Here is a 9,465-nt window from a genome sequence, read left to right as displayed (position 1 = left end):
GAATCGGGTTAATGGATCGGGTAAGGGTCTTGGGTTAGGGTGATGAAATCTTGGCCGTTGGTTGGATTTAATCCAACGGCCCTTGATGAGAGGTGACCAAACGACGTCGTTTGGTTCTGGCTTTGAATTGGACCGGACAGGCTGTTTGGATTGGGCTGACAGGGGGGTAAATTGATTTGGGCCTGGATTTTAATCCAGGTCCAATCTTTACAACTTGTATATTTTTTATTTATTGATTTTATTAATTAATAAAATCCTAATTAAAAATAAAAACAAAATTATCATTACAATAATATTAACTATAATATAATTTTAACTTCACAAAAATATATTAATTACTCTATAACAATTATTTAACACATAGACAAAACATCAATCACACAGTGAAACATTTGAAATAGAACCAATGCATATTTTTGTGATTTTATTTAAATTATCTTTTAAATGCATAATTAAATCCTATATGCATGCAATATGTATTTTATTTTATTTTCATTTTATTAAGACATAGTAAACATTTACGGATATAACACAATTATTTAGCATCACGCAAAATTCAAAAATTACACAGTAAAAGAAATTTATTTTATTTTTTGATTTATTTTGGAGTAGTTTTCGTAAGGCAAAAATCACGTGCTCACACTTATCACAGGATACATTCAAATCATACACAGAAAACAATCGACCAAATAAAAAGGTCTTTGACAGAGATGGAAGAAATTAAGAAAACTATCAGAAAATAACAAACAAATACAACAAAGCATGCTAACGACTTAATTGGCAGTTGAATAAACAACAAAAAAAAAAAAAACTTACCGAAAAATGTTTAAACCAAACTGACCCAAAACTGACTCGACTTTGACCATTTGAAGCCGAACAAACTTTAACCAGGGTGTTCTCACATGAGAACACCTTGGTTAAGGTCTACTAGACCTCAGACCCCTGTCAAGACTGGCCGGATTCCTCAGGTCCATGTGTTCTAGGGTCTGGATTTTCAGATCTGGTTTTTAGAAGTTGTGGGTAGATTCGGACCAAACCAAGTTTGGTTTGGTCACGAGGAGGGTCAGGGGAGTGTCTGTATGAAGCTGGGGTGGTTTGGTATAGATCAGAGTTCGACTCAAATCTTCAAATGAAGATTCGAGACGAAGGAAGGTGATTCGAGGCAAATGGATAGCAGATCCATGTTTAGGACAGTGAGGTGGTCCCAGGGTGTTCAGGAGGTGGCCACCGACGTCCATGCCGCCGGCTTTAATGGTGAGGGAGATGGGGCGGCTAGGGTTTCTAATGGGAGGTCTGGGTTTGAGCTTTGGGGACGACGGGATGGGGTGTTAGTATAGGGGGCGTGGGGTGTAAGGGAAGGCTTATATATGGTCTAGGGGTTTAGATCTGAGCCGTTGGATCAGATGATCTCAACGGTCAGGATCCATTCACTTAGGGGAAACGGTGCCGTTTGGGTTTTGGTAGTGTGTAAGACCGGGTAAGGCTGGATCGGGTCAAAAATTGGACGGGTTTAAGGGGAAAACCTGGGTCCGTTGGATCAAGGGGTTGGACGGCTCAGATCAATTGCCTAAGACGACGTCGTTTGGGGTTAAATGAGTGGCCTGATCAGGACCGTTTGTTTGAGTCAGATCAACGGCTCAGCACAGGGACGCTGATACGGCGTCGTTTTGGGACGTACCCGGGCAGCTTGTTTGGACTGGACCTGTGTCCTGGTTTTGGGCCTGATTTTAATTCATTTTTGGCCCAAATCAACCCTTTCTTTTTAAAAAAAATGAAAATAACAAAAATAAATAATGAAACAAAAATGAAATGAAAACAAACAACCATGTGACGCTTCAACACAATTATCACACCAAATTAAAATATTTAAGTAAGTTAAATCGCAACCTAGGACGAACGACGCCTATATATTTTGAATTTTCGTTCTTTTTTTACCGACCGAATTACGATTTTGACTACCCTGACAGACATGTTTTTGTATTTTGATTGGTAAGATTAAATGCAAAATGGGCAGACCCATACATGACTAATAACACATGTCACGGAAAAAACGACAAATTGTACAGTGAGGCCATTTATCACTATTTTTGTTTTCCTTTTGGAGTGATTGCTCGTGAAGCAAAAATCACGTGCTTACAGGTACAACCAAATTCGGATGAACTCTGACAATCAGGAAAAAACTTCTTTTATCACCAAATTCGGTACATATTGTTATAATGTAATGCCATTCTGATTAAAGAACATCGGTGCCACCTATCAACACCTAGTAAACCGGATTCGAAGAACAAATAGGAAAATCAATGGAATTTTATATTGACAATATGTTAGTTAAGTCCATGCGAGAAGAGGACCATTTGGAACATTTGAATGAAACCTTCAACATATCGAAGAAATACAATATAAAGCTGAACTTGGATAAATGCGCATTCAGGGTTGGATCATGAAAATTCCTTGGGTTCATGGTATCTAACTGGGAAATCGAGATCAATATCGACAAAATCAAAGCCATAGAAGACATCACCATGGTGGATAACGTTAAGGTCGTTCAAAGGTTGACCGGGTGCATAGCCACCCTAGGCCAATTCATATCGAGATCCTCGGATAAAAGCCATCGGTTCTTCTCACTATTAAAGAAGAAGAATAACTTCCTCTGGACTCCGGAGTTTCAGCAAGCTTTAGAAGAACCCAAATGGCACCTATCAAGTCCACCCTTGCTCCACACTCCGAGGGCAGATGAGTAGTTGTACCTTTGTTTGGCGGTATCCGAGGTGGCAGTAAGTGGAGTCTTAGTTCGGGAAGAGGAAGGTACGTAATTTCCTATTTACTATGTCATAGAACTCTAGGTGAGGCGGAAACAAGGTTTCCTCACTTGGAAAAATTGACGCTCGCTTTGCTAAGCGCCTCTAGGAAGTTAAAATCGTACTTTCAATGCAACCCCATATGTATCGTATCCTCTTGCTCACTGAGGAACGTCATGCACAAACCTGAAATCTCGGGCCGTTTGGCCAAATTGGCCGTTGAAATCAGCGGGTATGAAATTGAATATCGACCCCGAACCGTGATCAAATCACAAATTTTGGCAGACTTCGTCCTCGACTTTACGCCGACCTTAATACCCGAAGTTGTAAATGAATTACTGTTAGCCTTGCGGAATTCCTCGGGAATCTTGAACCTTTTTACGGACGACGCCTCGCATGCAAAAGGGTCTGGACTCGGTATCGTGTTGAAATCACCTACGGGGTGTATAATTAGGCAATCTATTAGAACTGTAAAATTTACTAATAATGAAGTCGAGTATGAGGCTATGATTGGAGGTCTAGAATTAGCTAAAAGTCTTGAGGCCGAGGTGATCGAAGCTAAGTGCAACTCCCTCATTGTAGTAAATCAAGTTAATGGAATGTTTGAAGTAAAAGAGAAACAGATGTGGAGGTACTTGGACAAATTGCAGGTAACACTACATCAATTCAGGGAATGGACCCTACAACACCTGCCCCGAGATCAGAACAATAAGGCCGATGTTCTGGCCAATTTAGGGTCATCGGTCGATATCAATGAGTTCAGCTCGGGAACAGTAGTACAACTCATGAAGTCGGTGATAGAAGAAGGCCACGTCGAAGTAAACTCAACAAGTTTGACTTGGGATTGGAGGAACAAGTACATATATTACTTGAAGACTGGAAAATTGCCTTCGGACCCCAAAGAATCGAGAGCTCTACGTACGAAGCCTGCTAGATTTAGCTTGGCCGAAGGGACTTTGTTCAGAAGAGAATTGGACGGCCCGTTAGATATCTTGGGGTCGGGAGACATCGAATATGCCTTGAGAGAAGTTCACGAAGGCACTTGCGGGAATCATTCGGGGGCAGAATCTTTGGTTCAAAAATTAATCAAGGCCGACTATTATTGGACTGAAATGGAGAAGGACGCGATGGATTTTGTATGAAAATGCGATGGCTGCCAGAGACATGCACCGATGATCCATGAACTGGGAGAGATACTCCATTCGGTCTTGTCCCTATGGCCATTTATGAAATAGGGAATGGACATCGTCGGTCCCCTGTCGTGGGTGCCCGGTAAGGCTCAATTTATACTGTTCATGACCGATTATTTTTCCAAATAGATTGAAGCTCAAGCGTTCGAGAATGTTCGGGAAAAAGAAGTCATTGACTTCATATGGGACCATATAATATTTCGATTCAGCATACTGTCCAAAATCGTTTGCGATAATGGGAAACAATTAATTGGTAGCAAGGTAAGTAAGTTCTTCGAAGAACACAAGATTAAGAAGATACTATCAACACCTTACCACCCAAGTAGAAATGGACAGGCAGAATCTACGAACAAGACCATACTCCAAAACTTGGAAAAAAAGGTTGACCGACGCCAAAGGAAAATGGAAGGAAATCTTGACTGAAGTTCTGTGAGACCGTACGACCTCAAAATCTAGTACTGGAGCCACCCCATTTTCATTGATCTACAGTGCCAAAGCCCTAATACCAGTCGAAGTGGGAGAACCGAGCCTCCGTTTCCAATATGTGACCGAAGAGTCGAATGGCGAGGCCATGATCACGAGCCTGGAACTATTGGATGAAAGGCATAAGGCCACCCTAGTCCGGTTGGCCGCCTAGAAACAACATATAAAAAGATACTACAACCAAAGATCCAACCTCCAACACTTCAAGATCGGCAATTTGGTATTGAGGAAAGTAACATTATACACTCGGAAACCCGAATGAGGGGAATCTGGGACCAAATTAGGAAAGACTATATCGAGTCATCGGAATTAGTGGCAAAGGCTCGTACAAGCTCAAAGCAGGAAAAGGTGTGCAACTACCGAACAATTGGAACATGACACACTTAAAGCGGTACTACTGCTAAGGTACGATCTCAATTACTCTTTGATAATATCATGATTCGGACTAACACTTGCAAGCAACAGACAAGGATGAATGTGGTTGTTAGGTCTAAAAACATGCGTTGCACTCTTTTTCCCTTGAACCGGTTTTGTCCCAAAAAAGATTTTCGGCAAGGTTTTTAATGAGAAAACAGTAAATCGTGCTAACTTAGATTCTAAGGCCGGTCTCAAATCAGAGTCGATGGGCGAATCAACAGTATCTGATCTCTCTTAAGCTTGACCTCAGATATTGGGGGACATCACCCTCGGTTAAGGTTCTTGGCAAGGAAAGAAGGACAATTCATACTTGAATAGCTAAGGCTCGGTGGTTAGGATACATTGTAAGGGTCAAAAGGTTATAAGAACCATGACCACATAGCCCACCTTATCCGTTATACAAAATTTTATCATGTACTTTACACATTGAAATGAAAGAAAGTTCTGCCTTACTATTACGCATTTTCTTGCCTCTTAAAACCCGTAAGAGCCCAAGGGCTACACTTATTCGGGGACCATCGAGCCCAAGGGATACCCCTATTCGGGGATTATTAAGCCCAAGATCTACCCATACTCGGGGATTATCGTCCGAAAAAAGTTTGGATAAATCGGGCTACCAAATCCCCAGAGCACCAAACCTATTAGGCGGTGCTCAAAAACAAAAGGCTACGACCACCCAAAAAATGGCTCAGAGACGTTTGAAGCTCATAATTGAAAGTAAGGACTTTATAAAATTCAAAACCTACAGAAAGGTTACCTTCGGCAAAAGCATCGTCTGAAATCACTTAAGCATCTTGAAAAAACTTCTGGTCACATCGAGCTTTCAAAGCCTCGAGCAAACAAAGTTATATCGAAGTCGAGCTCCATTTGGACCTCTGAAAAACAATGCTCTATAATTACATTTGATTATATGCTAAAGCATTCGAAACACTGCAAGAATAGAAATTATGAAAAGATGCTAAAAACGTAAAGACTCGAAATTGCTAGAAAGGAAAATTTTTATATTCCGGAATATACTTACAAAAGGCCCAACAAAAATGGCCTCAAAATAAATAAAAATGTATATAAGATAAAAACTAAAAGAGTACTAAGGCATCTATGCCTAATCTTAGCCAGGGTTCGACTCATCGCTAGAGCCGTTTGCACCTTCCGAGCCCTCGAAATCCTCAGAGCCTTTGGCACCTTCAGGCTTTTGAAGCTTCTTCGTCTCGGCCTCGTATTTTTTGGCTTCCTCTATTTCAGCCGACAGGTCAAAACCTCAGGCGTGGATCTCCTCGAGGGTGTCTCTTCGGGATAGCCGCTTCATATATTTAGACTTTACCTTCAGACGGCCTCGACTGCCTCCACATTGGCCTTGTATTGGGCCACCATTTCATTGGCATTGGCGGAGGTTGTATCCAACTTGGACTTCAGTGCCTCGTATTCTCTACCGAGGGCGTACCGCTCTGCACTGGCCGAGCTCAGCTGTGCTCAAAGACCATCGTTCAACTGAGACCAATTGTCAGCTTTGTTTCGCCACCCGGAGTTTGTTCTTAACCAATGCGAGCTCCGCCTTAGCGGTTTCCTTCTCCGAAGCCAGCAGGTCCATTTTGCTTTTCCACCCATCCGGCATGGCTTGGACCTCGTTCATCTCGATTTGGAGTTGGTCAATCTGGTCGATCTTCTGTTAGACCTGCGAGGTTTTGTCGTTAGTCACAATGACTAGCTTCTCATCTTTAACTTCAAAGACCTTTACCTATTCGACCAGGTCGGCATGTTCCCCCCTCAGGTCCAAAGCTTCGTTCTGAGCCCTGTCAGCTCGGCCTAAAGGTCCTTGATAGCTCCGTCTTGTTGCTCACTGACGAGCTTGTACATATCCTTCTTTTGAGCCTGCTCCTTAAACTCGAACTCGAGCTAGTTGATCTAGGAGCGGTACCTGAGGAAGATCTCGCAATGAAACACCGAGTCTTGCAAAGACACAAAAACAGTAAAAGTAGTGAAACCTAAGTGGAATCCACAAAGGAGTATTGATGCATTACCCGGTTCAGTGTCTGTTGAGCCTGAGCCTCGTTGAAGAGACTCGATGTGCCCACCTTGTTTATCTTCGCATGGTCCTCTTCGCTTGAGCCCAAGGATTTTCTTTTTCTCTTCTTCTCCTCCGCAGCAACTCGTGGTTGCTCTATAACGGAAGGATTAATGGACAAGGACACATATCTGTCCCCTTCCAACGGTCTAAGTTCGATGGTCTTAGGCAAACCTACAAAATAAAGATGAGAGATTAGCATTATATAAGTTTAGAGCATAGTAATATCTATTTGAAGAAGAACGTTACCATGAGAACGTGCCTCCCGTCGATCTTTCGAAAGCTTGCGCCACGAGCGCTCAAAGTACGACAACTGCTTGCAGATGCCTTTGATCCACTCCTTGAGTTGGGGGGCCGCATTGGGAACCCGAGCAACCGCTGTACGATTACGAATACTGATGGTGAGAAAGGAAACAATGGAAACTTGACACTTAAGAAATGGCTACACTTACTAGATGCATTCCACTTATCGAGAAATGGTGGGAATTAGGAAGGGATCAAATCCTCTTTTTACCCGAACGAAGCGCCCTTGCTAGCCTCGATCTCGATCATCATCGATGCTCGAAAAGGGAGCTTGCTGGCCCGGCAAGTGAGTTTGATTAGTCCCCCTCAGAAGATTCGGGGACTATATAGACAGAGTAGGTGGTTGAGGGTGGACCGAGAATATTGTTGTTCACAAAATAATGTAGGAGGATCATAATCCTCCAAAGAGACGAGTGAATTTGCCCAAGGCACACCTTGTATCTCTTGCAGAAGGCCAAAACTATCGGGTCTACCGGGCCCAACATGAAGAGGTAAGTGTAAACATTCGAGTACCCCTCAATGTGGGTAGTAATATCGTCTTTGGGCCCGGGGATTACTACATCCTTGCCTTCACATTTAGGACATATTCAGTAATGGAGCATAAGTATCTCCATGCTTCTTCACCCTGCTCCTGTTTGAATGAGGCCTTGTCGACTTTGAAGTCGTCTATGATTGAGCAACCCCCGGGTATAAAGATTTTCGTGGGGTGCTCAGGGGCGGCCTCGGGGGCAGTTGCCTCGGGAGCAACCACCTTGGCATCCGTAGCCGGGTGAGAAGATAAAGAGGCAGCCTGCTGAGGGACTGATTTAGAAGTCTTGGCCATCTTAAACCTAGAAAATATATGAATATTTGAAGACGGTGTATGAAGATTTGAAGGATGTGTATGAATATTTGAAGTATAAAAGTGAAGATATGAGGTCCTGGGTTGAAAATCACAGAAAATGTATGAAGATTTGGGGTTAAAGATGAAGGTATGAAGGTTCATGAAATGAGATATGGAGATTTGAGAAAGTCAAAAGTCTTTGTGGAGTTCGAAGGTAAAATCCAGGAGTATAAAGTGAAGAAAGTGAAGGGGGGCGAAGCTTTAATAGGGGGAAGTTAGCGACACATTCGGAGGTAACCAGCCATTTAATGACACGTGTCCAAAGTCAGAACAATACGACTGATGGGACATTTCGTCTTATCCGCCATCCCGGTTGTAATGTGCGAAGGAAGGAACCGGGGTTCATCTATCATTTTTCATCATTTCGACAAACCTACTCTTTGGAAAATGAGGGGACTACCTGTATACGGGTAAAACCGGGACTAATGAGCACCCCGATTTCCCAGTGGGACAAACGAAGCAAAGACATGACTACATAAGATCGAAATCGAAGCAGGGAACTTCTCGTACTAAGGCCCGAATGGAGGACTCGTCACTGGACCCGATAAGACAACATCCCCGAACCTGGTATGAGCTCCATGACCTCAGAAAGCACTATAAACTGTTGCACACAACTAACAGAGGGTTGTGATATCTGCACCCAATCGGATATCACGGCGCAGATCTTGCCCGATGTCGGTAGCATATTAGTAATTGATGTACAAGAAGAATTTTTACCTTTTTTAGAACTGTATTAAGGGTAATACTCCCCTACTATATAAAGGGAAAGTTTCTTATTCAATGGACACACTGTAACATGCATACCAAGGCATTACAAAACTGTTTCTCTACTTTCTAGTTATTAAAAGGTTCTTATTTTAATCATAGCACTTCATACACGTTTAGCTCCGAATCGAGGGCAGAACAATTGTTAAACTTGGATCCGAGCCTAGACTCAACGTCACAACTGGTTTGGTTATTTATTTTATCTTAAATTCGCTTATCTAACATTCTTGACCATTTATGTTGAATCAATCCACATATCTTTAAAACTACGTATAAATTCAATTGTTATCCATTTTACGGTAAGCAAGTAGTAAAGAAAGGAGCGCCCTATCAGCGCACTACTATAAAAATACCATAAAACACCTTAAAATATGCTCACAAACATCATGTAAATCCACAATCACTTTTGTTTTCACAACGACGACGAAAAAGAAAAAGAAGAAGAAAAAGAGGGAGGAAAAAGAGAAGAAAACGGTCCGAAGTTATCTGTACTTTGGATATTAATTAAACTTTTCTTAAAAAAATGGATATAAATTAAACAGGCGGCCCCTGAAATTTGTACAT

Source organism: Nicotiana sylvestris, chromosome 4 (assembly GCF_000393655.2).
Source record: "Nicotiana sylvestris chromosome 4, ASM39365v2, whole genome shotgun sequence".
Taxonomy (NCBI): domain Eukaryota; kingdom Viridiplantae; phylum Streptophyta; class Magnoliopsida; order Solanales; family Solanaceae; genus Nicotiana; species Nicotiana sylvestris.
Note: the sequence above shows the minus strand (reverse complement) of the source record.